At 59.4% G+C, this 14,318-nt stretch overlaps 2 non-coding genes across 2 annotated transcripts; both read right to left on the bottom strand.

The window, feature by feature from the left end:
• Positions 1-2,772: 2,772 nt before the first annotated feature.
• On the bottom strand, positions 2,773-2,891 carry LOC134629856 (5S ribosomal RNA). Its single transcript, XR_010094089.1, has one exon. It is a non-coding gene; the product is annotated as a 5S ribosomal RNA (ribosomal RNA).
• Positions 2,892-8,517: 5,626 nt separating this feature from the next.
• On the bottom strand, positions 8,518-8,636 carry LOC134629857 (5S ribosomal RNA). The gene has a single exon (XR_010094090.1). It is a non-coding gene; the product is annotated as a 5S ribosomal RNA (ribosomal RNA).
• Positions 8,637-14,318: the final 5,682 nt, after the last annotated feature.

Genomic DNA, 14,318 nt, shown 5'->3' with positions numbered 1-14,318 from the left:
GGCCTCAGCCAGAGCGTCAGGCCCTGGTATGGTGTAGGTGGCCTAAACTGGCTGCACAGGTCCACAGCCAGCAGCACAGGCCCTGGTGTGGTGTACATGGCCTCATCTAGAGTCACAGGCCATGGTGTGGTGTAGATGGTCTCAGCCAGAGCCTCAGGCCCTTGTGTGGTGTAGTTGGCCTCAGCCAGCAGCAAAGGCCCTGGTGTGGTGTCTATAGCCTCAGCCAGCAGCACAGGTCTTGTGTGGTGTAGGTGGCCTCAGCCAGAAGCACAGGACCTGGTGTGATGAACATTGCCTCATCCAGCAGCACAGTCCTTGGTGTGTTGTAGATGGCCTCAGCCACAGCCAGGCCCTGGTGTGGTGTACATGGCCTCAGACAAAGCCACAGGCCCTGGTGAGGTGTCCATGGCCTCAGCAAGAAGCACAGGCCCTGGTGTGGTGTCCATGGCCTCAGCCAGAAGCAGTGGCCCTGGTGTGGTGTAGTTGGCCTCAGCCAGAAGCGCAGGCCCTGGTTTGGTGTAGCTGACGTCAGCCAGAGCCACAGGCCCTGGGGTGGTGTCCATAGCCTCATCCAGCAGCACAGCCCTTGGTGTGTTGTGGAAGGCCTCTTCCAGTTCCACAGGCCCAGTTGTGGTGTAGGTTGCCTCAGCCAGCAGCGCAAGACCTGTGTGGTGTACATGGCCTCAACCAGAGCCACAGGCCCTGTGTGGTGTACATGGCCTCAGCCAGAGCGATAGGCCCTGGTGTGGTGTAGTTGGCCTCAGCCAGCAGCACAGGCCCTGGTGTGGTGTCCATAGCCTCAGTCAGCAGCACTGGCCCTGGTTGGGTGTCCATGGCCTCAGACAGATCCACAGGCCCTGGTGTGGTGTAGTTGGCCTCAACCAGCAGCACAGGCCCTGGTGTGGTGTAGTTGGCCTCAGCCAGCAGCAAAGGCCCTGGTGTGGTGTCTATAGCCTCAGCCAGCACCACAGGTCCTGTGTGGTGTAGGTGGCCTCAGCCAGTAGCCCAGGCCCTGATGTGATGTCCATGGCCTCAGCAAGAAACACAGGCCCTGGTGTGATGTAGCCGGCCTCAGGAAGAGCCTCAGGCCCTGGTATGGTGTAGGTGGAATAAACTGGCTGAACAGGTCCACAGCCAGCAGTACAGGGCCTGGTGTGGTTTCCATGGCCTCAGACAGAAGCACTGTCCGTGGTGTGGTGTAGCTGGCCTCAGCCAGAGCCACAGGCCCTGGTGTGGTGTTCATGGCCTCAGCCAGAGCCAAATGCCCTGGTGTGGTGTCCATAGCTTCAGCCAGCAGCACAGGTCTTGGTGTGGTGTCCATGGCCTCAGCCAGTAGCACAGGCCCTATTGTGATGTAGACAGCCTCAGCCAGAGCCACAGGCCCTGGTGTGGTGTAGGTGGCCTAAGCAGGCTGCACAGGTCCACAGCCAGAATCACAGGCCCTGGTGTGGTGTCCATAGCCTCAGCCAGCAGCACAGGTCCTGATGTGGCGGCAATTGCCTCAGCCAGAAGCACTTGCCCTTGTTGGATTTAGATGGCCTCAGACAGATCCACAGGCCCTGGTGTGGTATAGTTGGCCTCAGCCAGCAGCAAAGGCCCTGGTGTGGTGTCTATAGCCTCAGCCAGCAGCACAGGTCCTGTGTGGTGTAGGTGGCCTCAGCCAGAAGCACAGGACCTGGTGTGATGAACATTGCCTCATCCAGCAGCACAGTCCTTGGTGTGTTGTAGACGGCCTCAGCCAGAGCCAAAGGCCCTGGTGTGGTGTACATGGCCTCAGACAAAGCCACAGGCCCTGGTGTGATGCAGACGGCATCAGCCAGAGCCTCTGGCCCTGGTTTGGTGTAGATAGCCTAAACCAGCTGCAAAGGTCCACAGCCAGAAGCACAGGCCTTGGTGTGGTGTCCTTGGCCTCAGCCAGCAGCACAGGCCCTGCTGTGGTGTAGGTGGCCTAAGCTGGCTGCACAGGTCCACCGCCAGCAGCACAAGCCCTGGTGTGGTGTACATGGCCTCAGCTAGAGGCACAGGCCCTGTTGTGGTGTAGATGGTCTCATCCAGAGACACAGGCCCTCGTTGTGTTGTAGACGGCCTCATCAGGAGCCACAGGCCCTGTTGTGGTGTAGGTTGCCTCAGCCAGCAGCACAGGCCCTGTGTGGTGTACATGGCCTCAGCCAGTAGCACAGGCCCTGGTGTGATGTAAACTGCTTCAGCCAGAGCCACAGGCCATGGTGTGTTGTAGGTGGCCTAAGCTGGCTGCACAGGTCCACAGCCAGCAGTACAGTGCCTGGTGTGGTGTCCATGGCCTCAGCCAGAAGCACTGGCTGTGGTGTGGTGTAGCTGGTCTCACCCAGAGCCACAGGCCCTGGTGTGGTGTTCATGGTCTCAGCCAGAGCGAAATGCCCTGGTGTGGTGTCCATAGCTTCAGCCAGCAGCACAGGTCTTGGTGTGGTGTCCATGGCCTCAGCCAGTAGCACAGGCCCTGGTGTGATGTAGACTGCCTCAGCCAGAACCACAGGCCCTGGTGTGGTGTAGGTGGCCTAAGCTGGCTGCACAGGTCCACAGCCAGAAGCACAGGCCCTGGTGTAATGTAGATGACCTATGTTAGCAGAATAGGCCTCGGTGTGGTGCGGATGGACTCACACAGCAGCACAAGACATTGCTGAAAACAGCCAAAAGGTATGTCGTTAATGTGGCATTATTAATGGACCGCTGCTTTGGGTCTTTCAACACCCTCCTTCTCTGGATCAAAACCAGCTCAGTGACATGAATAGTAAATGCTTACAGCACCTGGTATTCCCATGCAGTCTCCCATTCAAGTACTAACCAAGCCCAACCGTGCTTAGCTTCCGAGATCAGACGAGATCGGGCATTGCCAAGGCGGTATGGCCGTAAGTTGCTGGCTCCAGCACAAAGCGTCAATTTATGGTATCAAGTAGTGAGGTGCCCAGTACTCAAAGTTATGAACACAAGCCTCCAATTTAACTACACCGTTAACGGTAACTGCATGCTTGCCTAATACCCTAACCAAAGGACTCATTTTAGCGTTTGACCAGCCCCACAACCCTTGGTGTGTTGTAGACGGCCTCAGCCAGATCCACAGGACCTGGTGTGGTGTAGTTGGCCTCAGCCAGCATCAAAGGCCCGGGGGTGGTGTACATGGCCTCAGCCAGAGCCACAGGCACTGGTGTGGTGTCCATAGCCTCAGCCAACAGCACAGGTCCTGTTGTGGTGTCCATGGCCTCAGCCAGAAGCACTGGCCCTGGTGTGGTGTAGATGGCCTCAGACAGAGCCACATGCCCTGGTGGGGTGTAGTTGGCCTCAGCCAGCAGCACAGGTCCTGGTGTGGTGTCCATGGCCTCAGCCAGCAGCACAGGCCCTGGTGTGGTGTCCACGGCCTCAGCCAGAAGCACAGGCCCTGGTGTGGTGTAGATGGCCTCAGCCAGCACCACAGGCCCTGGTGTGGTGTCCATAGCCTCAGCCAGCAGCACAGGACCTGGTGTGATGAACATTGCCTCATCCAGCAGCACAGTCCTTGGTGTGTTGTAGATGGCCTCATCCAGAGCCACAGGCCCTGGTGTGGTGTACATGGCCTCAGACAAAGCCACAGGCCCTGGTGAGCTGTCCATGGCCTCAGCCAGAGCCACAGGCCTTGGTGTTGTGTAGGTGGCCTAAGCTGGCTGCACAGGTCCACATCCGGAAGCACAGGCCCTGGTGTGTTGTAGATTGCCTCAGCCAGAGCCACAGACCCTGGTGTGGTGTTCATGGCCTACGCCAGAGCTACAGGCCCACAGCAAGCAGCACAGGCCCTGGTGTGGTGTCCATAGCTCAGCCAGCAGCACAGCTCCTGTTGTGGTGTAGTTGGCCTCAGCCAGCAGCACAGGTCCTGGTGTGGTGTCCATGGCCTCAGCCAGAAGCACTGGCCCTGGTGTGATGTAGATGGCCTCAGCCAGAGCCACAGGTCCTGCTGTGGTGTAGTTGGCCTCAGCCAGCATCAAAGGCCCGGCGGTGGTGTACATGGCCTCAGCCAGTAGCCACAGGCACTGGTGTGGTGTCCATAGCCTCAGCCAGCAGCACAGGCCTTGGTGTGGTGTCCATGGCCTCATCCAGTAGCACAGGCCCTTGTGTGGTGTAGGTTGCCGAAGCTGGCTGCACAGGTCCACAGCCAGCAGCACAAGCCTGGTGTGGTGTACATTGCCTCAGCTAGAGGCACAGGCCCTGGTGTGGTGTAGATGGTTTCAGCCAGAGACACAGGCCCTTGTGTGGTGTACTTGGCCTCAACCAGCAGCACAGGCCCTGGTGTGGTGTAGTTGGCCTCAGCCAGAAGCACAGGCCCTGGTGTGTGCTGCTGCACAGGCCCTAGTGTGGTGTAGGTGGCCTAAGCCGGCTGCACAGGTCCTGTGTGGTGTAGTGTGCCTCAGCCAGTAGCACAGCCCCTGATGTGGTGTCCATGGCCTCAGCAAGAAGCACAGGCCCTGGTGTGATGTAGACGGCCTCAGCCAGAGCCTCAGGCCCTGGTATGGTGTAGGTGGCCTAAACTGGCTGCACAGGTCCACAGCCAGCAGCACAGGCCCTGGTGTGGTGTACATGGCCTCATCTAGAGTCACAGGCCATGGTGTGGTGTAGATGGTCTCAGCCAGAGCCTCAGGCCCTTGTGTGGTGTAGTTGGCCTCAGCCAGCAGCAAAGGCCCTGGTGTGGTGTCTATAGCCTCAGCCAGCAGCACAGGTCCTGTGTGGTGTAGGTGGCCTCAGCCAGAAGCACAGTACCTGGTGTGATGAACATTGCCTCATCCAGCAGCACAGTCCTTGGTGTGTTGTAGACGGCCTCAGCCAGAGCCACAGACCCTGGTGTGGTGTACATGGCCTCAGACAAAGCCACAGGCCCTGGTGAGGTGTCCATGGCCTCAGCAAGAAGCACAGCCCTTGGTGTGTTGTAGATGGCCGCTTCCAGCGCCACAGGCCCAGTTGTGGTGTAGTTGCCTCAGCCAGCAGCGCAGTACTTGTGTGGTGTACATGGCCTCAACCAGAGCAACAGGCCCTGTGTGGTGTACATGGCCTCAGCCAGAGCCAAAGGCCCTGGTGTGGTGTAGTTGGCCTCAACCAGCAGCACAGGCCCTGGTGTGGTGTAGGTGGCCTAAGCCGGCTGCACAGGTCCTGTGTGATGTAGTTTGCCTCAGCCAGTAGCACAGGCCCAGGGGTGATGAACATGGCCTCATCCAGCAGCACAGCCCTTGGTGTGTTGTAGACGGCCTCATCCAGAGCCACAGGCTCTGTGTGGTGTACATGGCCTCAGCCAGCAGCACAGGCCTTGGTGTGGTGTCCATGGCCTCAGCCAGTAGCACAGACCCTGGTGTGATGTAGACGGGCTCAGCCAGAGCCACAGGCGAAGGTGTGGTGTAGGTGGCCTAAGCTGGCTGCACAGGTCCACAGCCAGCAGCACAGGCCCTGGTGTGGTGTACATGGCCTCAGCCAGAAGCACTGGCCCTGGTGTGGTGTTGATGGCCTCAGACAGAAGCACAGGCCCTTGTTTGGTGTAGTTGGCCTCAGCCAGCACCACAGGCCCTGGTGTGGTGTCCATAGCCTCAGCCAGCAGCACAGGACCTGGTGTGATGAACATTGCCTCATCCAGCAGCACAGTCCTTGGTGTGTTGTAGACGACCTCATCCAGAGCCACAGGCCCTGGTGTGGTGTACATGGCCTCAGACAAAGCCACAGGCCCTGGTGAGCTGTCCATGGCCTCAGCCAGAGCCACAGGCCTTGGTGTTGTGTAGGTGGCCTAAGCTGGCTGCACAGGTCCACATCCGGAAGCACAGGCCCTGCTGTGTTGTAGATTGCCTCAGCCAGAGCCACAGACCCTGGTCTGGTGTTCATGGCCTACGCCAGAGCGACAGGCCCACAGCAAGCAGCACAGGCTCTGGTGTGGTGTCCATAGCTCAGCCAGCAGCACAGCTCCTGTTGTGGTGTAGTTGGCCTCAGCCATCAGCACAGGTCCTGGTGTGGTGTAGTTGGCCTCAGCCAGAGCCACAGGCACTGGTGTGGTGTCCATAGCCTCAGCCAGCAGCACAGGCCTTGGTGTGGTGTCCATGGCCTCAGCCAGTAGCACAGGCCCTGGTGTGGTGTAGGTAGCCTAAGCTGGCTGCACAGGTCCACAGCCAGCAGCACAAGCCCTGGTGTGGTGTACATGGCCTCAGCTAGAGGCACAGGCCCTGGTGTGGTGTAGATTTGTCTCAGCCAGAGACACAGGCCCATGTGTGGTGTAGTTGGCCTCATCCAGCAGCACAGGCCCTGGTGTGGTGTCCATATACTCAGCCAGCAGCACAGGTCCTGTGTGGTGTAGATGGCCTCAGCCAGAGCCACAGGCCCTGGTGTGGTGTCCATGGCCTCAGCCAGAAGCACTAGCCCTGGTTGGAAGTAGATGGCCTCAGACAGATCCACAGGCCCTGGTGTGGTGTAGTTGGCCTCAACCAGCAGCACAGGCCCTGGTGTGGTGTAGGTGGCCTAAGCCGGCTGCACTGGTCCTGTGTGGTGTAGTTTGCCTCAGCCAGTAGCAAAGGCCCTGGTGTGGTGTCCATGGCCTCAGCAAGAAGCACTGGCCCTGGTGTGATGTAGACGGCCTCAGCCAGAGCCTCAGGCCCTGGTTTGGTGTAGGTGGCCTATGCTGGCTGCACAGTTCCACAGCCAGAAGCACAGGCCCTGGTATGGTTTAATTGGCCTCAGCCAGAAGCACAGGCCCTGGTGTGGTGTAGTTGGCCTCAGCCAGAAGCACAGGCCCTGGTGTGGTGTAGTTAGCCTCAGCCAGCAGCACAGGTCCTGTGTGGTGTAGGTGGCCTCAGCCAGAAGCACAGGACCTGGTGTGATGAACATTGCCTCATCCAGCAGCACAGTCCTTGGTGTGTTGTAGACGGCCTCAGCCACAGCCACAGGCCCTGGTGTGGTGTACATGGCCTCAGATAAAGCCACAGGCCCTGGTGAGGTGTCCATGGCCTCAGCCAGTAGCACAGGTCCTGGTGTGATGTAGACGGCCTCAGCCAGAGCCTCAAGCCCTGGTTCGGTTTAGGTGGCCTAAACCGGCTGCACAGGTCCACAGCCAAAAGCACAGGCCCTGGTTTGGTGTAGTTGGCGTCAGCCAGAAGCACAGGCCCTGGTGTGGTGTAGCTGACGTCAGCCACAGAAACAGGCCGTGGTGTGGTGTCCATAGCCTCATCCAGCAGCACAGGTCCTAGTGTGGTGTAGGTGGCCTCAGCCAGCAGCAGAGGCCCGGGGGTGATGAATATGGCCTCATCCAGCAGCACAGCCCTTGGTGTGTTGTAGACGGCCTCTTCCAGAGCCACAGGACCATGGTGTGGTGTAGGTTGCCTCAGACAGCAGCACAGGCCCTGGGGTGATGAACATGGCCTCATCCAGAGCCAAAGGCCCTGGGGTGGTGTCCATAGCCTTAGCCAGCAGCACAGGCCCTGGTGTGGTGTCCATAGCCTCAGCCAGCAGCACAGGTCCTGTGTGGTGTAGATGGCCTCAGACAGAGCCACAGGCCCTGGTGTGTTGTAGACGGCCTCATCCAGAGCCACAGGCCCTGTGTGGTGTACATGGCCTCAGCCAGAGCCAAAGGCTCTGGGGTGGTCTCCGTAGCCTCAGCCAGCAGCACAGGCCTTGGTGTGGTGTCCTTGGCCTCAGCCAGCAGCACAGACCCTGGTGTGGTGTAGGTGGCCTAAGCTGGCTGCACAGGTCCACCGCCAGCAGCACAGGCCCTGGTGTGGTGTACATGGCCTCAGCTAGAGGCACAAGCCCTGTTGTGGTGTAGATGGTCTCATCCAGAGACTCAGGCCCTCGGTGTGTTGTAGACGGCCTCATCAGGAGCCACAGGCCCTGTTGTGGTGTAGGTTGCCTCAGCCAGCAGCACTGGCCCTGTGTGGTGTACATGGCCTCAGCCAGTAGCACAGGCCCTGGTGTGATGTAAACTGCTTCAGCCAGGGCCACAGGCCATGGTGTGGTGTAGGTGGCCTAAGCTGGCTTCACAGGTCCACAGCCAGCAGTACAGTGCCTGGTGTGGTGTCCATGGCCTCAGCCAGAAGCACTGGCTGTGGTGTGGTGTAGCTGGCCTCAGCCAGAGCCACAGGCCCTGGTGTGGTGTTCATGGCCTCAGCCAGAGCCAAATGCCCTGGTGTGGTGTCCACAGCCAGCAGCACAGGTCTTGGTGTGGTGTCCATGGCCTCAGCCAGTAGCACAGGCCCTGGTGTGATGTAGACGGCCTCAGCCAGAGCCACAGGCCCTGGTGTGGTGTAGGTGGCCTAAGCTGGCTGCACAGGTCCACAGCCAGAAGCACAGGCCCTGGTGTAATGTAAATGACCTATGTTAGCAGAATAGGCCTCGGTGTGGTGCGGATGGACTCACACAGCAGCACAAGACATTGCTGAAAACAGCCAAAAGGTATGTCGTTAATGTGGCATTATTAATGGACCGCTGCTTTGGGTCTTTCAACACCCTCCTTCTCTGGATCAAAACCAGCTCAGTGACATGAAAAGTAAATGATTACAGCACCTGGTATTCCCATGCAGTCTCCCATTCAAGTACTAACCAAGCCCAACCGTGCTTAGCTTCCGAGATCAGACGAGATCGGGCGTTGCCAAGGCGGTATGGCCGTAAGTTGCTGGCTCCAGCACAAAGCGTCAATTTATGGTATCAAGTAGTGAGGTGCCCAGTACTCAAAGTTATGAACACAAGCCTCCAATTTAACTACACTGTTAACTGTAACTGCATGCTTGCCTAATACCCTAACCAAAGGACTCATTTTAGCGTTTGACCAGCCCCACAACCCTTGGTGTGTTGTAGACGGCCTCAGCCAGATCCACAGGACCTGGTGTGGTGTAGTTGGCCTCAGCCAGCATCAAAGGCCCGGGGGTGGTGTCCATGGCCTCAGCCAGAAGCACTGGCCCTGGTGTGGTGTAGATGGCCTCAGACAGAGCCACATGCCCTGGTGGGGTGTAGTTGGCCTCATCCAGCAGCACAGGTCCTGGTGTGGTGTAGATGGCCTCAGCCAGCAGCACAGGCCCTGGTGTGGTGTCCATGGCCTCAGCCAGAAGCAGTGGCCCTGGTGTGGTGTAGATGGCCTCAGCCAGAGCCACAGGCCCTTGTTTGGTGTAGTTGGCCTCAGCCAGCACCACAGGCCCTGGTGTGGTGTCCATAGCCTCAGCCAGCAGCACAGGACCTGGTGTGATGAACATTGCCTCATCCAGCAGCACAGTCCTTGGTGTGTTGTAGACGGCCTCATCCAGAGCCACAGGCCCTGGTGTGGTGTACATGGCCTCAGACAAAGCCACAGGCCCTGGTGAGCTGTCCATGGCCTCAGCCAGAGCCACAGGCCTTGGTGTTGTGTAGGTGGCCTAAGCTGGCTGCACAGGTCCACATCCGGAAGCACAGGCCTTGGTGTGTTGTAGATTGCCTCAGCCAGAGTCACAGACCCTGGTGTGGTGTTCATGGCCTACGCCAGAGCTACAGGCCCACAGCAAGCAGCACAGGCCCTGGTGTGGTGTCCATAGCTCAGCCAGCAGCACAGGTCCTGTTGTGGTGTCCATGGCCTCAGCCAGAAGCACTGGCCCTGGTGTGGTGTAGATGGCCTCAGACAGAGCCACATGCCCTGGTGGGGTGTAGTTGGCCTCAGCCAGCAGCACAGGTCCTGGTGTGGTGTAGATGGCCTCAGCCAGCAGCACAGGCCCTGGTGTGGTGTAGTTGGCCTCAGCCAGAAGCGCAGGCCCTGGTGTGGTGTAGCTGACGTCAGCCAGAGCCACAGGCCCTGGGGTGGTGTCCATAGCCTCATCCAGCAGCACAGCCCTTGGTGTGATGTAGATGGCCTCAGCCAGAGCCACAGGTCCTGCTGTGGTGTAGTTGGCCTCAGCCAGCATCAAAGGCCCGGGGGTGGTGTACATGGCCTCAGCCAGTAGCCACAGGCACTGGTGTGGTGTCCATAGCCTCAGCCAGCAGCACAGGCCTTGGTGTGGTGTCCATGGCCTCAGCCAGTAGCACAGGCCCTGGTGTGGTGTAGGTTGCCTAAGCTGGCTGCACAGGTCCACAGCGAGCAGCACAAGCCCTGGTGTGGTGTACATTGCCTCAGCTAGAGGCACAGGCCCTGGTGTGGTGTAGATGGTCTCAGCCAGAGACACAGGCCCTTGTGTGGTGTACTTGGCCTCAACCAGCAGCAAAGGCCCTGGTGTGGTGTAGTTGGCCTCAGCCAGAAGCACAGGCACTGGTGTGTGCTGCTGCACAGGCCCTGGTGTGGTGTAGGTGGCCTAAGCCGGCTGCACAGGTCCTGTGTGGTGTAGTTTGCCTCAGCCAGTAGCACAGGCCCTGATGTGGTGTCCATGGCCTCAGCAAGAAGCACAGGCCCTGGTGTGATGTAGACAGCCTCAGCCAGAGCCTCAGGTCCTGGTATGGTGTAGGTGGCCTAAACTGGCTGCACAGGTGCACAGCCAGCAGCACAGGCCCTGGTGTGGTGTACATGGCCTCATCTAGAGTCACAGGCCATGGTGTGGTGTAGATGGTCTCAGCCAGAGCCTCAGGCCCTTGTGTGGTGTAGTTGGCCTCAGCCAGCAGCAAAGGCCCTGGTGTGGTGTCTATAGCCTCAGCCAGCAGCACAGGTCCTGTGTGGTGTAGGTGGCCTCAGCCAGAAGCACAGGACCTGGTGTGATGAACATTGCCTCATCCAGCAGCACAGTCCTTGGTGTGTTGTAGACGGCCTCAGCCAGAGCCACAGGCCCTGGTGTGGTGTACATGGCCTCAGACAAAGCCAAAGGCCCTGGTGAGGTGTCCATGGCCTCAGCAAGAAGCACAGGCCCTGGTGTGGTGTCCATGGCCTCAGCCAGAAGCAGTGGCCCTGGTGTGGTGCAGTTGGCCTCAGCCAGAAGCGCAGGCCCTGGTGTGGTGTAGCTGACGTCAGCCAGAACCACAGGCCCTGGGGTGGTGTCCATAGCCTCATCCAGCAGCACAGCCCTTGGTGTGTTGTAGAAGGCCTCTTCCAGTTCCACAGGCCCAGTTGTGGTGTAGGTTGCCTCAGCCAGCAGCGCAAGACCTGTGTGGTGTACATGGCCTCAACCAGAGCCACAGGCCCTGTGTGGTGTACATGGCCTCAGCCAGAGCGAAAGGCCCTGGTGTGGTGTAGTTGGCCTCAGCCAGCAGCACAGGCCCTGGTGTGGTGTCCATAGCCTCAGTCAGCAGCACTAGCCCTGGTTGGGTGTCCATGGCCTCAGACAGATCCACAGGCCCTGGTGTGGTGTAGTTGGCCTCAACCAGCAGCACAGGCCCTGGTGTGGTGTAGAGGGCCTCAGACAGAGCCACAGGCCCTGGTGTTGTGTAGGTGGTCTAAGCCGGCTACACAGGTCCTGTGTGGTGTAGTTTGCCTCAGCCAGTAACACAGGCCCTGATGTGGTGTCCATGGCCTCAGCAAGAAGCACAGGCCCTGGTGTGATGTAGCCGGCCTCAGCCAGAGCCTCAGGCCCTGGTATGGTGTAGATGGCCTAAACTGGCTGCACAGGTCCACAGCCAGCAGTACAGGGCCTGGTGTGGTTTCCATGGCCTCAGTCAGAAGCACTGGCCGTGGTGTGGTGTAGCTGGCCTCAGCCAGAGCCACAGGCCCTGGTGTGGTGTTCATGGCCTCAGCCAGAGCCAAATGCCCTGGTGTGGTGTCCATAGCTTCAGCCAGCAGCACAGGTCTTGGTGTGGTGTCCATGGCCTCAGCCAGTAGCACAGGCCCTATTGTGATGTAGACAGCCTCAGCCAGAGCCACAGGCCCTGGTGTGGTGTAGGTGGCCTAAGCAGGCTGCACAGGTCCACAGCCAGAAGCACAGGCCCTGGTGTGGTGTCCATAGCCTCAGCCAGCAGCACAGGTCCTGATGTGGCGTCCATGGCCTCAGCCAGAAGCACTTGCCCTTGTTGGATTTAGATGGCCTTAGACAGATCCACATGCCCTGGTGTGGTGTAGTTGGCCTCAGCCAGCAGCAAAGGCCCTGGTGTGGTGTCTATAGCCTCAGCCAGCACCACAGGTCCTGTGTGGTGTAGGTGGCCTCAGCCAGAAACACAGGACCTGGTGTGATGAACATTGCCTCATCCAGCAGCACAGTCCTTGGTGTGTTGTAGACGGCCTCAGCCAGAGCCAAAGGCCCTGGTGTGGTGTACATGGCCTCAGACAAAGCCACAGGCCCTGGTGAGGTGTCCATGGCCTCAGCAAGGAGCACAGGCCCTGGTGTGATGCAGACGGCATCAGCCAGTGCCTCTGGCCCTGGTTTGGTGTAGACGGCCTAAACCAGCTGCAAAGGTCCACAGCCAGAAGCACAGGCCCTGGTGTGGTGTAGTTGGCCTCAGCCAGAAGCACAGGCCCTGGTGTGGTGTAGCTGACGTCAGCCAGAGCCACAGGCCCTGGTGAGGTGTCCATGGCCTCAGCAAGAAGCACAGGCCCTGGTGTGATGCAGACGGCATCAGCCAGAGCCTCTGGCCCTGGTTTGGTGTAGATACCCTAAACCGGCTGCAAAGGTCCACAGCCAGAAGCACAGGCCCTGGTGTGGTGTAGACGGCCTCAGCTAGAGCGACAGGCCCTGGTGTGGTGTACATGGCCTCAGACAAAGCCACAGGCCCTGGTGAGGTGTCCATGGCCTCAGCAAGAAGCACAGGCCCTGGTGTGGTGTCCATGGCCTCAGCCAGAAGCAGTGGCCCTGGTGTGGTGTAGTTGGCCTCAGCCAGAAGCGCAGGCCCTGGTGTGGTGTAGCTGACGTCAGCCAGAGCCACAGGCCCTGGGGTGGTGTCCATAGCCTCATCCAGCAGCACAGCCCTTGGTGTGTTGTAGAAGGCCTCTTCCAGTTCCACAGGCCCAGTTGTGGTGTAGGTTGCCTCAGCCAGCAGCGCAAGACCTGTGTGGTGTACATGGCCTTAACCAGAGCCACAGGCCCTGTGTGGTGTACATGGCCTCAGCCAGAGCGACAGGCCCTGGTGTGGTGTAGTTGGCCTCAGCCAGCAGCACAGGCCCTGGTGTGGTGTCCATAGCCTCAGTCAGCAGCACTGGCCCTGGTTGGGTGTCCATGGCCTCAGACAGATCCACAGGCCCTGGTGTGGTGTAGTTGGCCTCAACCAGCAGTACAGGCCCTGGTGTGGTGTAGACGGCCACAGACAGAGCCACAGGCCCTGGTGTGGTGTAGGTGGCCTAAGCCGGCTGCACAGGTCCTGTGTGGTGTAGTTTGCCTCAGCCAGTAACACAGGCCCTGATGTGGTGTCCATGGCCTCAGCAAGAAGCACAGGCCCTGGTGTGATGTAGCCGGCCTCAGCCAGAGCCTCATACCCTGGTATGGTGTTCATGGCCTCAGCCAGAGCCAAATGCCCTGGTGTGTTGTCCATAGCTTCAGCCAGCAGCACAGGTCTTGGTGTGGTGTCCATGGCCTCAGCCAGTAGCACAGGCCCTATTGTGATGTAGACAGCCTCAGCCAGAGCCACAGGCCCTGGTGTGGTGTAGGTGGCCTAAGCAGGCTGCACAGGTCCACAGCCAGAAGCACAGGCCCTGGTGTGGTGTCCATAGCCTCAGCCAGCAGCACAGGTCCTGATGTGGCGTCCATGGCCTCAGCCAGAAGCACTTGCCCTTGTTGGATTTAGATGGCCTTAGACAGATCCACAGGCCCTGGTGTGGTGTAGTTGGCCTCAGCCAGCAGCAAAGGCCCTGGTGTGGTGTCTATAGCCTCAGCCAGCACCACAGGCCCTGTGTGGTGTAGGTGGCCTCAGCCAGAAGCACAGGACCTGGTGTGATGAACATTGCCTCATCCAGCAGCACAGTCCTTGGTGTGTTGTAGACGGCCTCAGCCAGAGCCAAAGGCCCTGGTGTGGTGTACATGGCCTCAGACAAAGCCACAGGCCCTGGTGAGGTGTCCATGGCCTCAGCAAGAAGCACAGGCCCTGGTGTGATGCAGACGGCATCAGCCAGAGCCTCTGGCCCTGGTTTGGTGTAGATAGCCTAAACCAGTTGCAAAGGTCCACAGCCAGAAGCACAGGCCCTGGTGTGGTGTAGTTGGCCTCAGCCAGAAGCACAGGCCCTGGTGTTGTGTAGCTGACGTCAGCCAGTTCCACAGGCCCTGGTGAGGTGTCCATGGCCTCAGCAAGAAGCACAGGCCCTGGTGTGATGCAGACGGCATCAGCCAGAGCCTCTGGCCCTGGTTTGGTGTAGATACCCTAAACCGGCTGCAAAGGTCCACAGCCAGAAGCACAGGCCCTGGTGTGGTGTAGTTGGCCTCATCCAGAAGCACAGGCCCTGGTGTGGTGTAGCTGACGTCAGCCAGAGCCACAGGCCCTGGGGTGGTGTC

The sequence above is a fragment of the Pelmatolapia mariae genome, linkage group LG6 (genome assembly GCF_036321145.2).
Source record: "Pelmatolapia mariae isolate MD_Pm_ZW linkage group LG6, Pm_UMD_F_2, whole genome shotgun sequence".
Classification (NCBI taxonomy): Eukaryota; Metazoa; Chordata; class Actinopteri; order Cichliformes; family Cichlidae; genus Pelmatolapia; species Pelmatolapia mariae.
This window is presented reverse-complemented; position numbering and strand designations above follow the sequence as displayed.